The sequence below is a fragment of the Eucalyptus grandis genome, chromosome 9 (assembly GCF_016545825.1).
Source record: "Eucalyptus grandis isolate ANBG69807.140 chromosome 9, ASM1654582v1, whole genome shotgun sequence".
Classification (NCBI taxonomy): domain Eukaryota; kingdom Viridiplantae; phylum Streptophyta; class Magnoliopsida; order Myrtales; family Myrtaceae; genus Eucalyptus; species Eucalyptus grandis.
The window spans coordinates 8,406,494-8,427,305 of NC_052620.1; the positions used below are offsets into that span (position 1 = coordinate 8,406,494).

The 20,812-nt window shown below is 37.6% G+C and overlaps 1 pseudogene; it reads right to left on the minus strand.

The window, feature by feature from the left end:
* Nucleotides 1-10,287, minus strand: part of LOC104420219 — a 36,252-nt pseudogene extending 25,965 nt beyond the window's left edge.
* Nucleotides 10,288-20,812: the final 10,525 nt, after the last annotated feature.

A 20,812-nucleotide genomic window follows, 5' to 3' on the forward strand; every position in this document is an offset into this window, starting at 1 on the left:
TGATAGATTGGGTAGACCACGAACTAGCTTCTTTGCTGAAATTTTGGCTATTTGCTTCATATTGATGTGCCCAAGTTTTCTGTGCCATAAGTTCGCTTTGTCTTGAATTGAGATTAAACATTGCGATTCATCTGGTTTCACGTCCAAGAGGTAGATATTTCCATATCTTCGACCCATGAATGACTGAGTAGAATCTTTACTGGTTCCTGAACATATTCCTTCTTGAAAGTTGATTTTGAAACCGGTATTGCACAGTTGACTGATACTGAGCAGATTGTAGTTGAGTCCTTCCACTAAGGAAACATTGGTGATTGTGAGGTTTCCAATCTTTACAGTTTCGAATCCCATAATTCTTCCTTTGCTGTTTCCTCCAAATGAGACTTTTTCACCATTTACTTGAATGAGCTTTATGAAGCAATTTGAATCTCCTGTCATATGTCTTGAGCATCCACTATCCATATATCATTTTACCTTCTTCTTGATAGTGACCTGCATTTTAAAAAAGAGACTCAAACTTTCTTTGGTACCCATATTTTCTTGGGTCCATTGGTGTTAGTATGATATGCGGTTTTTGCCCATACTTTCTTAACAGGTTTCCAAACCATAGGACATTCTTTCTCAAAATGATCTGAACTATTGCACTTTGAACATCTGAGAGCATTACGACCTACTGGTTTTACAAAGACCTTTTTAAAATGATTTTTGTAAGCATCTCTTGTGGGTCTTTGCTTAATTATTTCCTTCACTTTAGGAAAATCAATTAAAGGAATGGTTTCCACAGTCATTCCCAAACCAAATTTATTGAAATAAGGTCTTTGTGCTGAAAGAATTTTCTCAAGTTTCTCAGATCCTATTGAAAATCTTTTGGAAATATTTGATATGTCATTTTTAAAAAATACATTTTCTTTTGAAAGGTTGTCTTCTCTTTCTTTAAGAGTAGAAACATTCATGTTTAAACATTTCACCTTTTCTTTCAAAACATTTTCCTGTTGTTTCAGTGCAGAATTTTCCTTTTTTAAGTTTGGAAATCCTTTTAAGAGAAGTCTTAAGACTAAAACATAACTCATCAACGTATTTAGAAACTTTAATAGGGATTTTAGAGTTACTCACCTCAAATTCACTGTCTGAATCTGAGTCTGTTACTTTTGAAAACTTTGTTTCTTTGGATTGAATCTTCTTCATTTTCTGTTTAGCTTTCTGAATCTTCTTATGATGAGAGCAAGCTCCTCATCATCCACATCATCTTTAGAATCTGTAACATCAGAATCATCATTGGATTTTAATGCAATGGATTTCTTACCTTTAGGATTTTTGTCTTCATTGATTCGTTCCACTTCATAAGACTGAAGAGTCCCAACCAACTCATCGACAGATAGTGGCATAATTCTTTGTGTCTCCTTTATTGAGGTCATTATGTGATTCCAATCCTTGGAGAGTCCACGCAGTAGCTTGTTTACTTTCACGGGATTAGAAATTGGTTGACCTTGATTTTCAAGACCATTCACGATTTCTGTAAAACGACTAAACATGTCAGTTATAAATTCTCCTGATTTCATTTTGAAGGCTTCGTAGTGACCGATGAGAATGTTGATTATGGTTTCTTTCACTCGATCGGTTCCTTCATAGGTAATATGTAATCTATCCCAAACTTCTTTCGCTGTAACACAAGAAGATATTCTGTTATATTCAGTAGGTGACAAAGCACAATATAAAGAATAAATTGCTTTTGCATCAAGAGCTTGTCTTTTGGTTATCTCTTCTTGAGTCATTTCACTAGACTCAACAGTTTCTTTTCCTCTCTCTGAGACAGGTGCAGCTTTAGGAATGATTCCTTTGTCTACAACGTCCCATTCCAGAGGATCCTATGATCTTAGGAACGCTTTCATCTTATTTTTCCATATGTTGCATTCTTTTCCATCAAAGTAAGGCAGTCTAGTATTGCTTTGCCCTTCTACTAGCCCTGGAGCTAACATACTAGCCATGGATCTTTAACTCTGAAGTAAAACACTTCAAACAAAGTGAGTACACAGGCTCTGATACCAATTGAGATAGCTAGTATAAGCACCTAGACCGGGGGGGGTGAATAGGTGTAAAAAATATTTTCTCGAGATAAGAGAGCAATACTAAGCAGACAATAGAGATGAAATTCTCTTTTCGTTAACAAAGCGAATTATGATCAAAGTAAAGCAGAGAGTAGGGAAGAGAAAATGAACACAGAAATTATAGTGGTTCGGCTTATTCCAAGCCTATGTCCACTCTTCCGCACTGACAGCCCACCGGCTGGATTTCACTATGAACAAAAGAGTTGTTACAGCAAGGCTCTCCCTTGATTCCACAGTGTAGATACTCTACCACACTTCCTCAAGGTTTCTGAAGAATATGGACTCTTTTTTGCGTACAAGATTTCGCTCGGAAAATGAATTGACTAAGAACAAAGAGCTTCAGACTTTGGAATTCTTCTATCGCGCACACACTCGAACAACTGAAACGTCTTCCTTATATACTCCTTTATGCCATCATACCCGTTGGCACTTACCAAAAGAATTCTTCCAATATTCCTGTTGGACATAATCAATTAGGAAGATTATTCGAGCTATTTAAGGAACATATCGATAGCTCATCAATTCTGCTCGCCCATACAATAAGGATCTCGGTTTCCATAAGTAGAACCTTCCAAGTATACTTCGCTAATCATCGGATCCTCAATCTTTGAGTCGATAAAGGATTCCGTTATGTCATATCTAGCCAAGAGATCTTCTCTAGTCGATAAGGTCAAATCCTTAATGAAACATCCAGTCTTGGATAGCCATTCTTCGACGGATTAGAAACTGTCAATGAGAATAGACTTTGAGTCTTGAGTCTGGTAGTCCGAAGGTCTTCAGACTTTAAATAGTAGAGTCTGCAAATCTTCAGACTAGACTGATGGAAACGTTTTGTTAGCTTCAAAATACTCCATGAAGATTTCTCCAACAATAGTGACCCTTCTAGTCACAGTTGTAAGACTTCACCCTTGAAATACTCTTCACTCGAGGTCGTTTTCCTCTCTTATGTTGGTTAACTTTTGGTTTCTTGCAAGAAGAACTTAATCCCTTGCATTTCCACATATTGAATGAATCAATGCGCTTGTGCTTAGAGCTCAAAGCCCTTTTTGAGCTGAAAGCAACACAACAAATATCTGTATCCCGCTCAAATGTCTTGAGGCGGTCCTCTGCTAGCTTAAGGTGGCGCACATCATCCTCAAGTTCTTCCATAACATGGTCAAGAGCTTCCAGTGCTTCTTGCTTTTCAAGAACATATTGAGTTTTCATATTCAATATTTCACAATTCTCGTCATTTAATTTGTCTTCTTTGTTCAAATAAGCAATTTTGTTCTTAGTTGCTAAAGCCATCGATTTGAACATATCAGACACATATGCATGAATTATTAATGCCTATCGTTTATGCATCCATTTTGCATAGACCCATCATATTAATGAATAATTTTAAGTAAGGTTTCAGAATCAAAATGGCACTATGTTTTCAATCATCATCCAAAAAAATCCTAACTCAAAACTATCATTAATATAATCTTCTATGCAAAATAAGTTCAATAAAGTCACTAAACCTTTCTTGAATTTCCCACAACGAATTGTAAATTAACGTACTAATTTACAACAACAAATAACATTGAACTTTCAATAATTAAACATGTCTATTACACTAAGTAATATATTCAAAGGAAAAAAAATATCAACATAGAAAGAGACTTTTACACCTAAAAAACATCTCAAACTAATCTAAAAAATAAATAGGAAAAGTCTCTTCTAATCTTTTAGTAAAATTCTCTAAGAATTTTGAAGGCACATTGGTCAACCACGAAAAAACTTTTGGAGAGCTCTCATGCCATCTCTAAGGTGCATTCACTCTGCGCCATGTGGCACTCATCCCAAGGGTTGAAGTTTGGTTAACTCGATCCTATAATATTCTCTTGTAAACACTACTGTAAGCCTCCTATAATCCAGGATCACGTTAACCTCCTATAGGCGATCTAACACTGCTTGCCATTAAGGTGGAAGAGTGTTCATTAAGACCGATACCTTCTTAAAATCTGGCATAGGATAATCATTCAAGATGATTTCTTATATCATATGATTGACCCTGATCACGTGTGATATTACACAATGTCATTCGATCGATAATTAGCTAACTCTGTCATTAGCCCTTTAAGTCTTGCATTTTCTTCGTCCGTTGTCAGAAATGCAGGTATGCATGCATAACGCATCATAGTTTTTACAATAAATGCAGAACAAAAATGGATTACTTATAATCCACAATGAACAAAAGGGAAAATACAGAATTTTCCATGGTTCATGCAACAAATGCAGAATGAAAAAGAGGGATTACTTATAATCCAAATTGACTTAATTGAGAAAAAAGAAAACACATTCCTTTTTTTTTCTTGTAAAGGTCAACGATCAAAGTCAACGGTCAAATTCAATAGTCAACGGTCATATGGGTTGAGGTCAATGGGTCAATCGGGTCAATGGCCATCGGCTCGGGTCGAATTGGGTTGGACCGGTTTGATCGGGTCGGACTGGTGAGGTTGGGTCGAACCGGTGAGGCTGGGTTGGATCGGTCAAGTCGGTCGGGCCGGTCGGACGAACCGACCGGCACGTGCCACGCGCGTGCATGGCTGATGTCATTGTGACGTCAGTTGGAGCGTATGCGGAACACGCCAGGCTTCCTTGTGTGCGTCTCACTCGCATGGGACCGGAACGGTGCGTGTGATGCACGCGCTCGATGGGGACCGTATCAGCGCATGCAACGTAGGCGCCAACGACCCCAGTTAGTTGCTGCCGCGTGCGGTGGCGCGTTTGACGGCCCCCGGCGACGATCCACCACCCGTTTTTCTCGTATTGACAAGACCTTCGACCCTACGCTATTAGAATTGAACTTCGATTTACATAAAATCAAAAGACAGGGTGAACAGTACTCGGGTTAGGATTTTCCATCCCCGATCGGTTGATAGTGGTGTTTAACGAAAATTCAATAAAAAATAACTCATAAACATGAAAAAAGGGGTTGTGAAACATGAACGATGGCTCTCATACCAATGTTTGGAATTACTGATTCACTAAAATGGATTCGACAATAAATCGAACCCCTAAAATGAATGCGGAAGACGAGCCCAAGAACAAACATGTATCACCGATCAGAGACACACCACGGAATCGAGCGTACCTTATTATCCACATATTAAACACCAATGTTGAAATTCGAGGAGGAATCCTGATCTTGTTCTACCGAGGAGCATACTGTTGCTATTAGGGGGGAGAAAAACATTGTTTTTGGGAACGTACTGTTCTTTTGCTTCTTCAAGGGAGAGAGAGAGAAAACGTACGTAATTTCGTTTCAAGTGAGGGAGAGAGGGTTAACTGAATGTACCCCTTAAGAATACGTTGTTTCCCTTAAAACGCCTATTTCAAAAGACATAACCCCTCAACGTAAAAATGTTTCCCTCAAAAGAGAATGAAAAGAAAATGAGCAATGAGTGAAAATGGTGTTTAAGCTTTGGAATTGGGAATCAAAGAAACTTTTAATTACCTAAGGCTCCCCAACCCAAACGAAGGGAATGGAGGACAGACCAGCAGTTTGTTCATAAGTGCTTTGGTGGTACCAGTAGCTGAGGATGATGCTTTTGTCGTAGTCGTAAGCGAATGGCTCGACCATGCCATCTGGCAGCTAAACTCGGATCGATCCATATAGTCCGGCCTCTTTTTGCATCCCGTAATACGCGTGGAACAAGTAAGTTTTGGGCTACATAAGGTAAAAGTTTAATGTCATCTAGAGCAGCTCTTGCAATATGGGAATTTAGAGTATATTTGGTTCAGCATTCCTAATGAGCTTTTGACCTCCAAAGCCCCTAAGGGAAATGCTGGATCATTTGGTGACTATTTTGAAAGAGCTTTCACTAGAAAATTAGTATTGGGAAGGTTGAATCTCAATGCTAATAGGGACTAGTATTGGGCTTTCGGCATTTGGCCAAATGCTGAAGCTTATTTTTTTTCCTTCCAAAACTACCCTCTCCAATTTTTCAAATTTTCGATTTTATCCCTTATTATTATTAAAAAAGGACCAAACCCATCATCGGATTGGCGAAGGGCTATGGCTGTCGACGAGCTAGATCTGGCCATCGATCGAGGTCACATGACCTCGAGCAATCCAAGCAGTGGTCGCTTGGGTTGCACACCACCTAGGTCACATGACCCTTGTTGACCTTGGGTGACCTCTCACATCCCTCGTTGGAGGTTGCTCGACCTCGAACGACCTTGATCGACCTTGAACGACAGCCACCAGTGTCGAACGACCTTGATCGACCTTGAACGACAGCCACCAGTGTCGGATTTGGCTTGTTGGCAGCCAAGTGTTGTTGTGAAAACTTGGGTGACAAAAACATTGGGCTGCACTCAGACACATGGGAACCCAATTTTCATGAACTATCAAGGAAGTGAGTTCCATAAAAACCTCACATGATATGAGGTTTTAGAAAAGCTAGTGTGAATAGGCATTTTTTTTTTATTGGTCGAATAGCATGAATAGGGAGGAACGATAATCATTGTATTGTCTATGAAGACTCACCCGATCAACAACGAAATGATGGGTAAAAGTATCTCTAGACAAGATGGGACACTGAGTCATACCCCCTGTCCAATCGCTCCACGGGCTTCCAATATGCAATTTAGTCCAACTCAAAATCATCGTCTCATAAACTGCTTATCACAAATCTTCATTAAACACTTGAACGAGACCTTCTTAATATGGTTTCACTTTGGTTCACTGTATACCTGTCAAATTCCATGCCAACGAATTGCCAGATTCTCTGTCACCAAGCTGTTGGTAACTTCCACGACGACGGTGTCTCCCTATTGTGCTACGATGGCCGGACCTGAAATGTGACATCCTGGATTTTCGATCCGTTTTCAAAAATTGAATAAATTGGGCTTTTCATCGACGTGCCAATAGTGCTATTCTCTGAGCTGATCACTCATGAGATAACTAAACTATTTAGGGAAGTCATTAAGGGATTTTAACGCAATAGACTTGAGAATTCGACCATGAATCGACTGCTCGACCATACTAATTTGCAAGGGTTATTATGGCACAATTAAAAATTGATCAGAGACTGGAGATAGGTCGATTCGATTGAGATGTGTGATTGAGTGCAGGTGATTCCACCTAATTGCAAAATTCTCATCAATTGGCACTAGATTGATTTTCTGTTGTTTTGGGTACCTTGTGTCCGTAATTGAAATCTTGAGATTTTCACGATAATCGAGAGTCATCAATGTATCGAAGATCTACGTTGTGGTTCGAAAATAATTGACCATGGGTCAATTGCACTAAAAATTCCTAAAAGCTATTTGTTAAGTTAGGTCACGCTAAAATCGCGTCAGATTGAAATTAACTGTGAAGTTGAACCTGATTTCAGAAATTGAAAGTTCCGTCATGTCATGGCTTATTTTAGAAACGTCTACTCATCATTTGAAGAACTTTCGGTGATTCCGGGATTTTTATGGAAAATCGATTTGGACGTTTCGGAAAATGAACGGGAATTCAGATTGGCCGAATTAAAGGGAATTTTGGCTTCTATATCGATCTATATGGTGAAGGGGACTTGTAGAATTATGTGGGCTCTTTCTTCATCAAAAGTGGACTTAAATTGGGAAATTTGTTGAAGAAATTGAAGTCCAAAAATAAGTAAATTCGGAACCATGGGAGGGCAGCATTTTTTTGGCTTCAAATTAAGTTAATTGGTGAATTTATTTGGCTAGAAAGATATAAGAGACTAAGGGATAAGATTGAATGCTTTTGGGGGACAAGCATTCAATTAATTGGGTATTCTTTATTAACTTTTGCACCATCTCCCTCCCTCATCTGATCTCTCTCTCCTTCAGTCTCAATCGTGCGCCAGCTGCATCGGTTCTTCCCTCACTCGCTGCTTTTCATCGATCGACAGCCACGCATTTCCTTTCTTCCCCCTAGCATTCACTTCATCTCTCTCTGCCACTTAGCCCACCAATTCTTCTTCAAGAAGTTGTCCAGCCAAGACACCGCCCGACCTTCATCAATGCACGCCTGCAACTCCACTACCGTTGGTATCCACCGGTCAACAAATCAGCATTGAAGACCACCAAAATTTCTTCAAGCTGCAGGTCCTCCGAATTCTCCACTGCTTCGTGTCTTCAGCCAGCTCATGCCGGTCAACACCCCCACTCCACGAAGCCCATCTTTGAGCGCCCTCTTCTCCACCAAGTTCGGTTTGCCACCGAATCGAGCCCAACATCCCCTCGTGAAGTCAGCCGCAAGAAGCCGAGCCCAGCATTTCCATGAAATTATTCTCGGCCCACCTTGTATAGCAGCGATTTTTCAGCTCGGGCAGTAAGTTGCGGGCCAATTTTTGAGCCCAATTCATGCCCCGTTGGTGTCGCCATTTTGGGATTTGTCGATCCTCGTCGCATCCCCGTTGTTTTGATCAGAGCGGATCGCGAATCAAGTGAGTTGTCTCTCTAAATCTCGATTAGTAGGTTAATTATGCTTAGATGGTATTTAGATTATGTTAATTAAGGTTTAGGTGGTTAGTTAGATTAGATTAATTGTTTAAATATCCAATTTTGCATGTTAGGTTGTTAAATTAAGTTAATTAGGGCCTTGATAGGTTGTATTAATTATCTAGATTGGTTTAGGATTTTTCTAGGTCCGTCTCAGTATTTAATTTAGCATTTTTGGCCTAGGTTTGTATTTTTGGCATTTAATTGAATTATTTAATTAATTTTAGTAATTCTTTAATTATTAAATATTTTTTGGAAATTACACCGGAATAGCTGGTGACTGGAATTTCGTGCTGATTGCAATGGTGTGTTCAGATTTTGCAATTGGATGTTAATTTGTGCAAATTGAGCGCTGATTAGATTTTTGGTAAATTATTCCAAAAATTGTGAATTTCAATATTTATTAAAAAAATTCGGGTGTCAGGTTTTAACACCGAAAATAGTTTTATATACTATATAAAAGGGATTTTAAATGGGGGATATCAACTTTTTCGGGTTCGATCTGACCGTGTACCCACACACGACTATTTTCACCGGATGTTTTTAATATGAAAAAAAATATGCTATGATCACTATTTTAATGGAGACATTTGAGTGAAATGCACAATGTCCTAGGCCAAGATTGATTGATTGTGTGTTGGTTAATGAGAACCTGTCTCGAGCTTTTAAGTTGGACATTACCCTATATGGGATATCCATTCTTTGGATCACAGGTCGTAGTAGATTATGGACCTACGCCCCTTCGGGGAAACCGTCTATTAAGATATGGACGTCGCTGTACTCAATGGAGGTGAGATGAAGCCTAGCTACGCCAGAAGACATTAAACTTATGAGTAGGTTGTATTCGGGTCGCAGTAGATTTTGAACCTACGCCCCTTCAGGGAAGCCATCTATTAAGATATAGACGTTGTTGTGCTTAATGGTGGTGAGATGATGTCTAGCTGTGCCAGTAGACACTGAACCTATGAGTAGGTGGTACCCTTAAGGCGAAAATATTAACAATTGGAACGCATGATTGATTGATTGAGTTGATGAGACGTTTTAATTGTTGTGTGCATTAATTATATGCAATTGAGATATGAAATGAGCTGACATACAGGAAGGAACTGAGGTGAGGTGAGTTCCTTGTTCAAATTGTGTGATTGTGTGGCTACAGTGCCTTAAGGCGTATTTACTTCCTAATAGGGGTTTAGGGGGTGGACTTGCTAAGACATTGTTTCACTAGTTATTGTATAACCATTTTTAGGTCCTTAGTTGGTGGTCGTGGAGGACCGAAGCTCTGCAGGTGGAGTCTGAAAGATCAGCGCATGTGTCCTACTAGTACGGTGCATGATAGCTTCTTTTGAGAGTCGATCATTTTGTAGGTTTTTTACCTAGTCTCCTTTTGTATATAAACTCAGTTGTTTATAAAAGTGTACTTTTGTGAAATGTTGCTATGCTTTTCTATCCCATGTTGTTTGTTGTTAGGGGTTATTGTTTGCTTCCACATGTGCAATTAAAAATGAAAGGGTCGGTGACTAGTCTTGGGAAGTTGCATTTGTATCGACCGCAGTGGAATGTGCGCATTCTCGATAGTCGGGGTGTGACATGAGGTCTTTCCGTTGATGGTGATGGCCAACTTCTTGTAGCAATCCAGCGACATGAACTCATACTTCACGTCCCACTTGTAGCGATGAACTTTAGCATTTGCCGATGCCATCATCGCAAAAACACATAGCAACAATTTGATTAATTGACTCATTTTTTGCGCTTACCAGAACCGAACTGCAAACAATGTATCAAAGATCGATTGAATGGACTGGATTTGTGGGGCAACTGTCGACCACAACAATGGGGATGAAAGAAGGAGGAGAAGGAGGGGGAGAATTAGAAGTAGGTATAAAAATATACCATGGTTTTAGGTACTTCGTCGATAAGACATAGGATATCGATGAAGGATGCTCTTCGATGGTATTTATAATGTCCAAAGAGACTAGAGTTGATTATGTTGTATTATCATATTTTTTTTTTTTGGTAACTGAGAATCCGCTTGAGCCCACTTTCACCTATGCTAGTTGGGGTCACACAGCCCTCCGGTGCCCGGTGACACCAGCGGACCTCACCAAAGTTGTTTGGACGACTATACCTTAGAGGAAGCTGGCCCAGCAACCCACCGCTAGGGCCCCCCACTTAAATCGCCATAGCAATGTAGGGATTTGAACTCTCGAACGCATCGAAGCAGGAGAGAACGAATACCAACGTGGCTGCTCACGGGTGGGTTTGTATTATTATATGTTATGGTATATGTCAGTCAATTAAAATGCTTAGTAACTTCGATTGCCTTGAGGGAACTAAATCGTTTAATGTTCTCTAGGGAAGAATAAAAGTACATGCGACTTGGCAAAAGACCAAAAGCCGAAGGCGTCTAAAATAGAACTTTGTCGCGTCTGACTCGTTGCCACTTTCCAATGTTCATTTCTATTTATTTGTCTTGTTTTTTTTTTTTTTCTTTTTGGAAAGAAGGGGTATATTTACCAAATTGGCATCAGTCAAAGTGTGGAGATCTAGAAGATACATGCTGTCCTAGTCCACTCTCCCAAATTTAGGGGGAAAGTATAAAAAAAAGTTTAAACAAATTACATTTATGTGAATTTAGTTATAAGCATTTCAATTGTGCAAATCTGGTTCTAAACATTTTCATATTTTATCAATTGAATCCATCAAGCTTATTTGACCAAAAATTGTTGATGTGGATGTTAACAATTCTTCGTGGTATGATTAGCGTTGACATTAACAATTTTTACAATTTTTTTCCTAAAAATTAGATATTATATTATTTTTTCCTTTTATTAAAATTTTTAATTGTTATTTTTTAATTATTACAATTGGCCTCACAGAGGGACATCGCATCCAAAATATTATATAAAAAGAAAAGAATTAAAAAATATTCACGTTAGCATGTAGTGCCACATAGGATGGCCAACATCCACATCAACGATTTTATATATGGTCAAAATTAGGTGGATGGACTTAATTGACAACATGTGAAAAATTTTATGATTAAATTGTCCAAATTAAAAGGTTTAAAATTGAATTAATACAAACGTAATAGGTTTGAAATTTTTTTGATACTTTCCCCCACATCTAGAAGTGTGGAAGGGTTAATTGGACCTCAATTTAATAAGGCTTCGAGCATCATCAACTTATAAATGATAAAATAATTTTATCCACCATATTCATTGTGCTATTATTTTATTTTGGATTAATTTCCTCGTTAGAAATAAGGATTTTAAAGATAAGTAATGGATATCTCAAAAAGATTGTACATAGTATGGAATTGAAATTGATAGTATTATGATAATGAATTTAAGCAAATCAACATGCTACAATGCTTGATGACTATAGAGATTATGTTATCCTCTCTCCAACTCGAGGGGTAAATACATTATTAGTGCTAAAAGTTGTGTATGACGCTCATTTTGTTGCCAAAAGTTTATTTTGGATCACTTAAGTGCCAAAAAGTTTGAAAAACGATTATTTTAGTGCTAACGTTGATCTGATTGACTGAAAATTTGACGTGACATTTTTTTATTAATTTTTGAAGCTGATGTGGCTCGTCAGAGAGTACAGTCAGCATCTAAACAATAAAATGATGCTGTTTGGCATTTTTCCCTCAAGTCAGATCCTAATTCCCCAAATTGAGAGAGAGAGAGAGAGAGAGAGAGAGAGAGAGAGAGAGAGAGAGAGAGAGAGAGAGAGAGAGAAGGCATGGCATGGGCTTCCTTGTTGTCTTCTTCCCCAAAGAACAACACTAGCACCAGCACTAGCAGCAACACTAGCAGTGGCACTGGCACCGGCACCAGCACTAGCACAACTCCGCCTTCGGTTTGTCCAACAATGTCAACAAGCCCAAGCTCTTGTCCTCCTCCTCCTTCTCCTTCCCCCTTCAAAAGGACCCACTTCAGCTGCTTTCTGAGTATAGCCCAATCCACCATCTCCATCTGCGCCCTCCTCGTCTCCCTCACCCTCCTCGTCTACACTCTCTCCACCTTCAACCCCCCTTCTTCCTCCTCTTCCTCCGCCCTTGCCTCCTATTCTTCCCGTCACTTCTTGCCCAAGAAACAACCTCAGCCTCTCTTTGCTTACCTAGTCGAGCAACTATGATGGAGGCCGAGCGACAGTGGCTGAGAAATGGTGGCTAAGTGACGATGGCCAAGCGAGCTAGATCGGCGTTGGGCGAGGATCGGACAAAAAAAACCCTAATTTCAATCTCCATATGAGCCATGTGGTGTTGTTTTTGTGAGGCCATCCACATATGATGGCAAAACGACGTCGTTTTATTAAGGAGGACGAAAAATGACGTCATTTAATAGCTGTATTTTTTTTCAATATAAAAGCCATGTAATTAGTTTGGCTGAAATCTCTCGCCAGTGGTACCGAAATGATCGTTTTTCCTTTGATTTGACACTTAAGTGATTCGACGGAAACTTTTGGCACCAAAGTGAGCGCCATACACAACTTTTGGCATTGATAGTGTACTTACCCCCCAACTTGAGAATGATTGGATTATGTTAGAAAGGTTGCTTTTGGCATCTCCAAAATTTTATATTTGTTTTGTAAAATAATATATGTTTCTAGTCAAAGCCTGCTTATTTATCACTAAATCATCTAAGTTATAAATGTTCAAATTATCGATACGCAGCTTTTGCCCTATATAGTACATTGATACAGTTTGATTCTTATATGTCGGGAAAGTGATGTAATTGCCTAGAAAGCTGCAAAACACCCTATCTAAAAACTCTATTCGTGAGGTCAGGTTCTTCGGGCACTTAGTATTCGAACTGGTTGTTTCATTTGATAGGTTTGAAGTTGATCTTTGTTGTTCAAATTTGGTTCATGGAGGTTTGATTGAAGTTCCAACGAAAACTTTGATTGATTTCGATCAAAATCGACAAAAATGCATAAAAGGAAATAATCTCGATCTTGAACCCTGTGAAGCGAGGTTGAATTAACCGGCTGGGTTAGGGTTCAATATTAGGATAATATATTATATCAGATGTTGGATTAAAGGATTTGGATGATGATTTGCTGCAATTGATCGTTCTTGATTGATTATGAATGATTGACTTGATTTAGGCCATGTTTGGTAACCATCCAAACAGGAACAAATTCTGATTCTTTGTTCTCGGGAGTAGTTTGGGAACAGAATTGCGTTTGGTAAAACTTTTATTCCTGGGAACAGATTTGGAGTAGAGTCAAGAATAAAAAAGAAATTGATTCTTGTTTGGGGAAGAAAAAAAAGAATAAAAAAAGTGGAACCCTTCTCTCCCCTCCTTAGTTGTCATTCGCTACTATTCGCCGCCGTCGTCCATCGCCATCGTCCGTCAATCATCGGCAACTAGTTCAGTGAGCTCGCCGGAGGCGAGCTCAGCCACTGGTGAGGCAGGCCTCGCGGGGGCTGCGCGAGGCTCGCCTAGCCCTAGTGAGGCTTGCTCAGCCCCGGTGAGGCTAGCTTGGCCAACGATGAGGCTCGGCGGGGTTGGGCGAGCCTTGCCCAGCTGTTAGCGAGGCTCAGCCGACAAAGGCCAGCCTTGCTGAGGGCTGGCGATGCTTCAGTGAGGTTGCCAGCCCTCATCTAGCTGGTTGTTGGTCCGACGACTGGCCTGAAGAAGAAGAAGAATAGGAGAAAAAAGAAAAAAAAAAGAAACGAACAAAAAGGAAAAAAAAAAGAAAAGAAAGAAAAAAAAAAAGGAAAAAAAAAAAAAAGAAAAAAAGTATAAAAATTATTTAAAAGTCAAAAGAAATTGATTTGGAATAGAATCAATGAGCACTGTACCAAACACAATTCTATTCAAGAATCAGAAATTTTGGATAGTTACTAAACGGCTTAAAATGCTTAGAATATGTTCCTGGGAACAGAATAAAAAAGAATAATTTCTAATCAGAATCTACTTTCGGGAACATAATCGTTACCAAATGCGCCCTTAGCCTTAAATCTGCATTTCCGTATCCTTAAACTGATCTACTGTTTTGGCCAAGATGAGGTCTGAGATGACCTTATTTGAGTTTGAGTCATTCCAGACTTTTAAAATGCACAGTAGCTTTGAATCGATAGTCACATGCCCTGATTGAACATCATTTGACCTTCAAAAAACACCTCTTAGGATGAACAATTATGCAGTAGTTTAGGTTAGTTTTAAATTATGTTCTTATTCCGCCTTCTGTCTTTTCTATTTCTGTGCAATTTCCTGTGTTGATTTTTGGAGGAACTTTCCTTCATAAAAGTTGTTTGCTATTGTCTTGAGAATGTTTTGCATTTTTTTAATATAATTTTTGGACATTATTAACTAGGTCAAAACCACTCAAATTTGAGGCTAGGTCAGTTTGCTCTGAGTTGATTTTTGACTTTGTCATTTTTGTACTGATCTCTATGTTAATTTCTGAAGAAACATCCCTTCAAAAAAATTGCTCATAATTGTGTGGACAATATCTTGCTACTTCTTTCAGAATTTTTGCATGTGTTTAACTAGGTCAAAATTTCCTAGATCCAAACATAGGATAGTCTACCATACACTATTCTTAATTGTGTTTGGGTGAAATTGAGTCCATAAATGAGCTTGTTTGATCTCAAATCCTCATAAAAGATGAAATACATGCTGTATGTGTTCAATTGATAGATGATTTGCAAAGTGTTGATGTTGTCTAGTGTATCAATTGCATGAGTTAATGTGAAAAAGTGCTGTAGCAATATATAGCTAGCTCATTTGATCTCAAATCCTCATAAAAGATGAAATACATGCTGTATGTGTTCAATTGATAGATGATTTGCAAAGTGTTGATGTTGTCTAGTGTATCAATTGCATGAGTTAATGTGAAAAAGTGCTGCAGCAATATATAGCTTGGATATACACCTCTATTTTGGCATTTTTGCTACAACTCATGCGATTATATTTAGGTCTTGTACTCTTAATGAGAAACATTCCTCATTGCATGTTCTGTATGTGTGATTTTTTTCGCAGGATTTTTTCATGTCTTGTGATGGCTAAAATCATCCTGATTCTGTGGAGTTAATGCTAAGACGAAATATTATTGTATATGCACCTTATCATGCTTATTTGAGTCATCTAGAGACCAAATCTTGCTAGATGAGGGCCGGCAAGGTTTGCGAGGTTTGCGTACATGTTCAGATCATATCATTTGAGCATCATCTTGCACGTTAAATTTGTGTCACAAAAGTGTTCATTATGCTTAGGATTCCCAAGTATATCATTAGGAACCTTGAACCATTTAGTAATGTCATTTAAATTGCATGACACTTTTCCATGCCGACTTAGGGTTAGATTATTATCCAAATTCTTGATCGTATTCAATCCTAAGTCCCATGTAATTTCTTCATACCGTTTGTGCATTATTTGAATGACTTTGAGGTTTTTTAATGAATATTTGTGTTCTGTTTTTCTTAGTCACTAACATGCATACTTTTAGAGATCTCGATCTTAGGGTATCAAATTGACCTAGTTTGGACTCGAACCCTTCTAGGAAGTTGTAAGGCACACTTAAAGGTTTTCAATACTATTAATTTCACACAGATCGCTCATCGTTTGGATCACTTTCCATTTTTTTTTTCAAAACTAGATTAGAATCTAGATATGGGATTAAATTCGGACCCTTGTTCTAACCCCCGTTTGGACAAACCTTTGACATTTTTATTCTATTTTTTCTATAAGGATTCTGTGTTTAATCTCTAATGAAATTTGTTTGTTAACATGTTGGTTATGTTGTATGACCTGTTTTGATGGGACAAATATTTGTAAAAATGACTAAATATCTTGCTGTTTTGACAATTTTCTAACTTGCTGTTACTTGTTATCTGATTTTTGTAAAATCATTCATAGCTTGTTTAGGAAAGCTTCTTTCATGAAAGTCGTTCGTTATCCTGTTGCACATGTTTGGGAATTTTTTAATTGCTAAATTGTCATTAGGCATTGCCCAATTTTGCTGTCTTTACATGCTTGTTTTGAAATTTCCTAACATGAGCTTGATTGTGATTGTTTAGGTAAACTTCCTAAATTAGTTTGTGCAAAAACTTGAGTCATTCCATCTTCATAAAAGTTGCTTTAAATACCTCAATATTCATTATTAAATGATTTTCAACGAGTCTCCTTTTCAAATCAAATTTAAAAAAGCTTTGATACATGTGATATTTCCCAAAAACAATTTGTTAAAGTTCTTTTCCAAAACTCAATTTGACATTGCAAAGAGTCACGGTTTCAATTGTATTTAAAATACTTGTGATGCTTGTGCGTACATTTATGTGAGCCCTAGACTAGCCTTGGTAATTCAATGCTCTTCATAGCTGAGACATCACTTTATCTCAATTTTTTTTTGATGGTTTCAAAATATATTTTTGAAACATCACATATACCCCCATGCATATAAACACGTTATTCATTTAGAGGTGCCTGTGTTTCCAATTGGTGCATGCCTTTTTTATCTGCCGACAACTCACTCATTTGTTTGATTGATTGATAAATAAAGTTTAAAAGGCTTGTATGCATGTTTAATTCTCGAAAATGCATGTGATTTCTAGATAAATGGTAGGGTCGATACATGATATCAAGGGAAATCTTGGGATCGATAGATTGCTTTATTAGGGATTTACAAGTGTTATTGGCCATGCGAGAACACAATTGGTCAATGATGGCTATAAATCACAAAATCTTCCGGGTTATCTTTTTTTTTTTTTTAGGTAAAAGATTAACTTTTGCATGCAAATTTGTACTTCCTTCTCTTATCGCATCATCCATTTACCCTTTTCTTTTTGTCATTGAATCTTCCAAACTCACTATGTAACAATGATATGGTTTCGTCCTCCGTCGCTCCTCTCTCCATTCCTAATCCTATGAAAATAGGAATTCCATGTTGAGTTTGGGGGGAAAGGTGATTCAGAGGTTGGGTTATCCATGGATGGGGGTAATCAGCATTAGCAAGCCCTGAGGGCACGATCTTAGAGTTCAACTAAGAAATCAGTTGGAGTTTACACCATGGGGTAAATAGTGATAATTTTGCAATATTGATGGGCAGGATTGAGAAAATTTATCATGAGGAACTAATTATCTTCTTTCTTTCTAGATTAGGCTCAACATATATATGTATGGTGGTCCTAATGTAGTACTTCTCGCAAGCAGCTTGGGATATACACACAAGCATCTTTAAACAAATTATGGACACAAGAGTTGAGCTTGACTTATGATAATGAATGCATTTGTAATGTGTTTATGACCAAATAAAAGGCAATCTTGATCTCATCTCATGCTCAGAATGCGGGATAGGCCTGCCGTCTAGGAATTCTGATGCAACAAGTAGTAACATTGACTAGACAAGAGCTACATGGCAGAGAAGACATGTACCACCGCTATAACATTGGCTAATTCGTCAAAAAATGGTCCACTGACGTGCCACCGAATAACCCCATTTGTGGCAACTAAAGGCGGGATTCAGAAAAAAATGAGGGCTCATCCAAGCGAGCAAACTTGAAAAAAGAACCTTTGTGAGAACCTTTGTGTGATCCTAGACGAACAACGAATTTGAGCATACCGTGACATAAGTTATGTGATCCCTTCTGGGTACGAAGGACTTTGATCAAGTACCAAAGCACCAATAGAACCACAAAGTCAAAACACTTGCGACATAGAAAGTGTGTCCAGAACTCGACTCCCTTATTGTTGACTCACTAGTGACTTTGTTCGTCTACAATGAGAATTAAAAAAAAAGTATTTCAGACTTCTGTTTATTTAAAAGACAAAGGAAGAGTCAAGTCACCATTGACACATAAATATTAGTGACCCGTTTATTCATTTATTGCATAAGAAAAATTAGGAGTTGATCATAATTCCTAAAAAAAATATTATTCATTTAAATTTGCATATTAAGAACATTTTTCATTAAGTGCCATATAATTGCACTAAAGCTAAGCTAAATAGACTGATGTAGGGAGGCTTTGAGTTTAATTAGATTTTTGGATCAAGCCCATGAGAATGAGCAATTCAGCTAACCCCATTATTCCCCTCAAGTGGTCGAGACATTTGCTTTGTGCATGTGATACTTCAATGTTGCGATAAGATGAGCGATCGAACAATAATATAGACATAAGAAGAAAATAAATCGGATACCAGATTTACATGATTTGGTCATAAAGACATATGTCCACAGAGAGAGCAACGACGAATTTCATTATATATCAAGCGATATAAGGAGATTACACACTCAAGTCACTCAAATACTCTCTTGGTATTTCACAAACCCCAATTACACCCCAACGCAGTGTTTAGCCCCGAAATTCCTCAAGAAATAATCTTTCAATCTCACAAAGAAATTACACGCAAATCTTACCAAAATATTTAATTGGCTTGAATACTAAATCTTCTTGGATGTAATTCATGAACAAGAATGACAAAGAAAAATCCCTCCCAAGCACTCGACGACGAGACGGCGCTTCAAGACCAATTCTTCATGATCAACCCTGTTCCATCCACAGCCACAAGTCTATATATATTGCCGACTTCTCATAGGATTCCGTTTCTTATCTTGAACCAAAACATATCTCTATATATTTTAAACAAAATCCAAGTCTTAGTCAAAGTTGGACTTTCTTATTTTAGCGACCAAACTCTTCAACACAGATTTGGAATTTTGGGAAGTTGATCTTCGGATCTTTTTGCTCGATTTCGAACATCCACAACATATCCAATTCGGAATATTCGAAATTTCGAATTGGACTCAAACTCAAGACATATTTTAACATTCAAAGTAAGGGATACCGAGGCAAATTTGAGAAGCAACATAATAAAAATCTTTTGGTCACATGGCTATTTAAAAAGAACAAATATATAGAAAGAGAAAATTTGATTCTTACTGTTGAGGAAAAGAAGGAAAATTTAATAAAGAGGAATTGAGTAGATTCGGCCAGGATTTCAAGAGGAAAAGAGAAAAAAAGATTTTTGAGATATTTGAAGTAGGCAATTAACCAAGCAGTTTTAGGTTTTGTCCAAGTTCCAAATCTACCAATCAGAACAAGTTCTCTAATTTTTGAAACCTAAAATCTACCCTATTACAAGTTCTAAGGTATTTAACCTATATTATTAATTGAATGATTACGGTGAATCACCACCTCTACTGACCATCATTTGCTATGATCCACTGTTCGTAAAATTCTAAACGCAAGTGCACGTATCGAACAAGTAATATAATGATGAGATAAAGTATCGTCCAACGGAGATCGATGATTAATAAACTAATTAAATACTAAAATAGATTAATTCTAAAATTTATCTAACATATCAAAATATAATTAAGAATAAATTAAAAACGAAACTTAAAGACTTTGAAGACTAAATGCAGTAAAATCAATCAGATAAATATGTTAGAGCATCCGATTTCACCATAACCACTAGATATGAATTTCAGATTGTTGTGAATACAAGAACGATATCAAACATGTGATTGCGGAATTTCCTAACCTATTTACTATCCTATCTCTAGGTATAGCAAACCTACTCAGCTTATTAATCCATTATATCTCTATGTGAATTAAAATAAACATGAGTGCATTAAAAACTATGAATATTCCCGGTTTAGAATGAGTCTTTTGGATTACCTTATCACCGAAAGCTACACAAATAACGCAGTATATTTCTATCCACGTTTAATTCATGGTTATATATTATAATGAGCAATTGCATATTATCACCTCTCAGTCTCAAACATGCACATCAGATCATTCAAGTGGTGGCCAGTCACTCAAAAGTATTAAACGCAATAATATATAACTCACATGAATGAAATCAATTGTAGAACATAAAAATCATGAAATTCACATCATCATGGTTAGGCTACATCGTAGCTCTAACAAAAGAAAATTAGAACATAGTAGAAGAAAAAATATAAATATAAATCAAACCCAGCATCTTGAATCAAAGAACAAAAATTCTGTCACCACTTTTGTCTTCTCTTCAAAATACTTGAAAAACTCTCAGAACAATGGAAAACGATCTAACTCTCCCCCTCTCTCTCCAAAAAAACCTAGCTGCTCTCTCTTCCTATTTATAAGAAATCTAAAATATCTATCTCTTAATGCTTGCAGATAACATTAGGGAACAAAATCAAGAATTTCCTGATTTGATATCCATCTTCCACTGCTGCTTTTATTTGAATTCCTGATAATTACCATTCTTTTCCTTATCCTC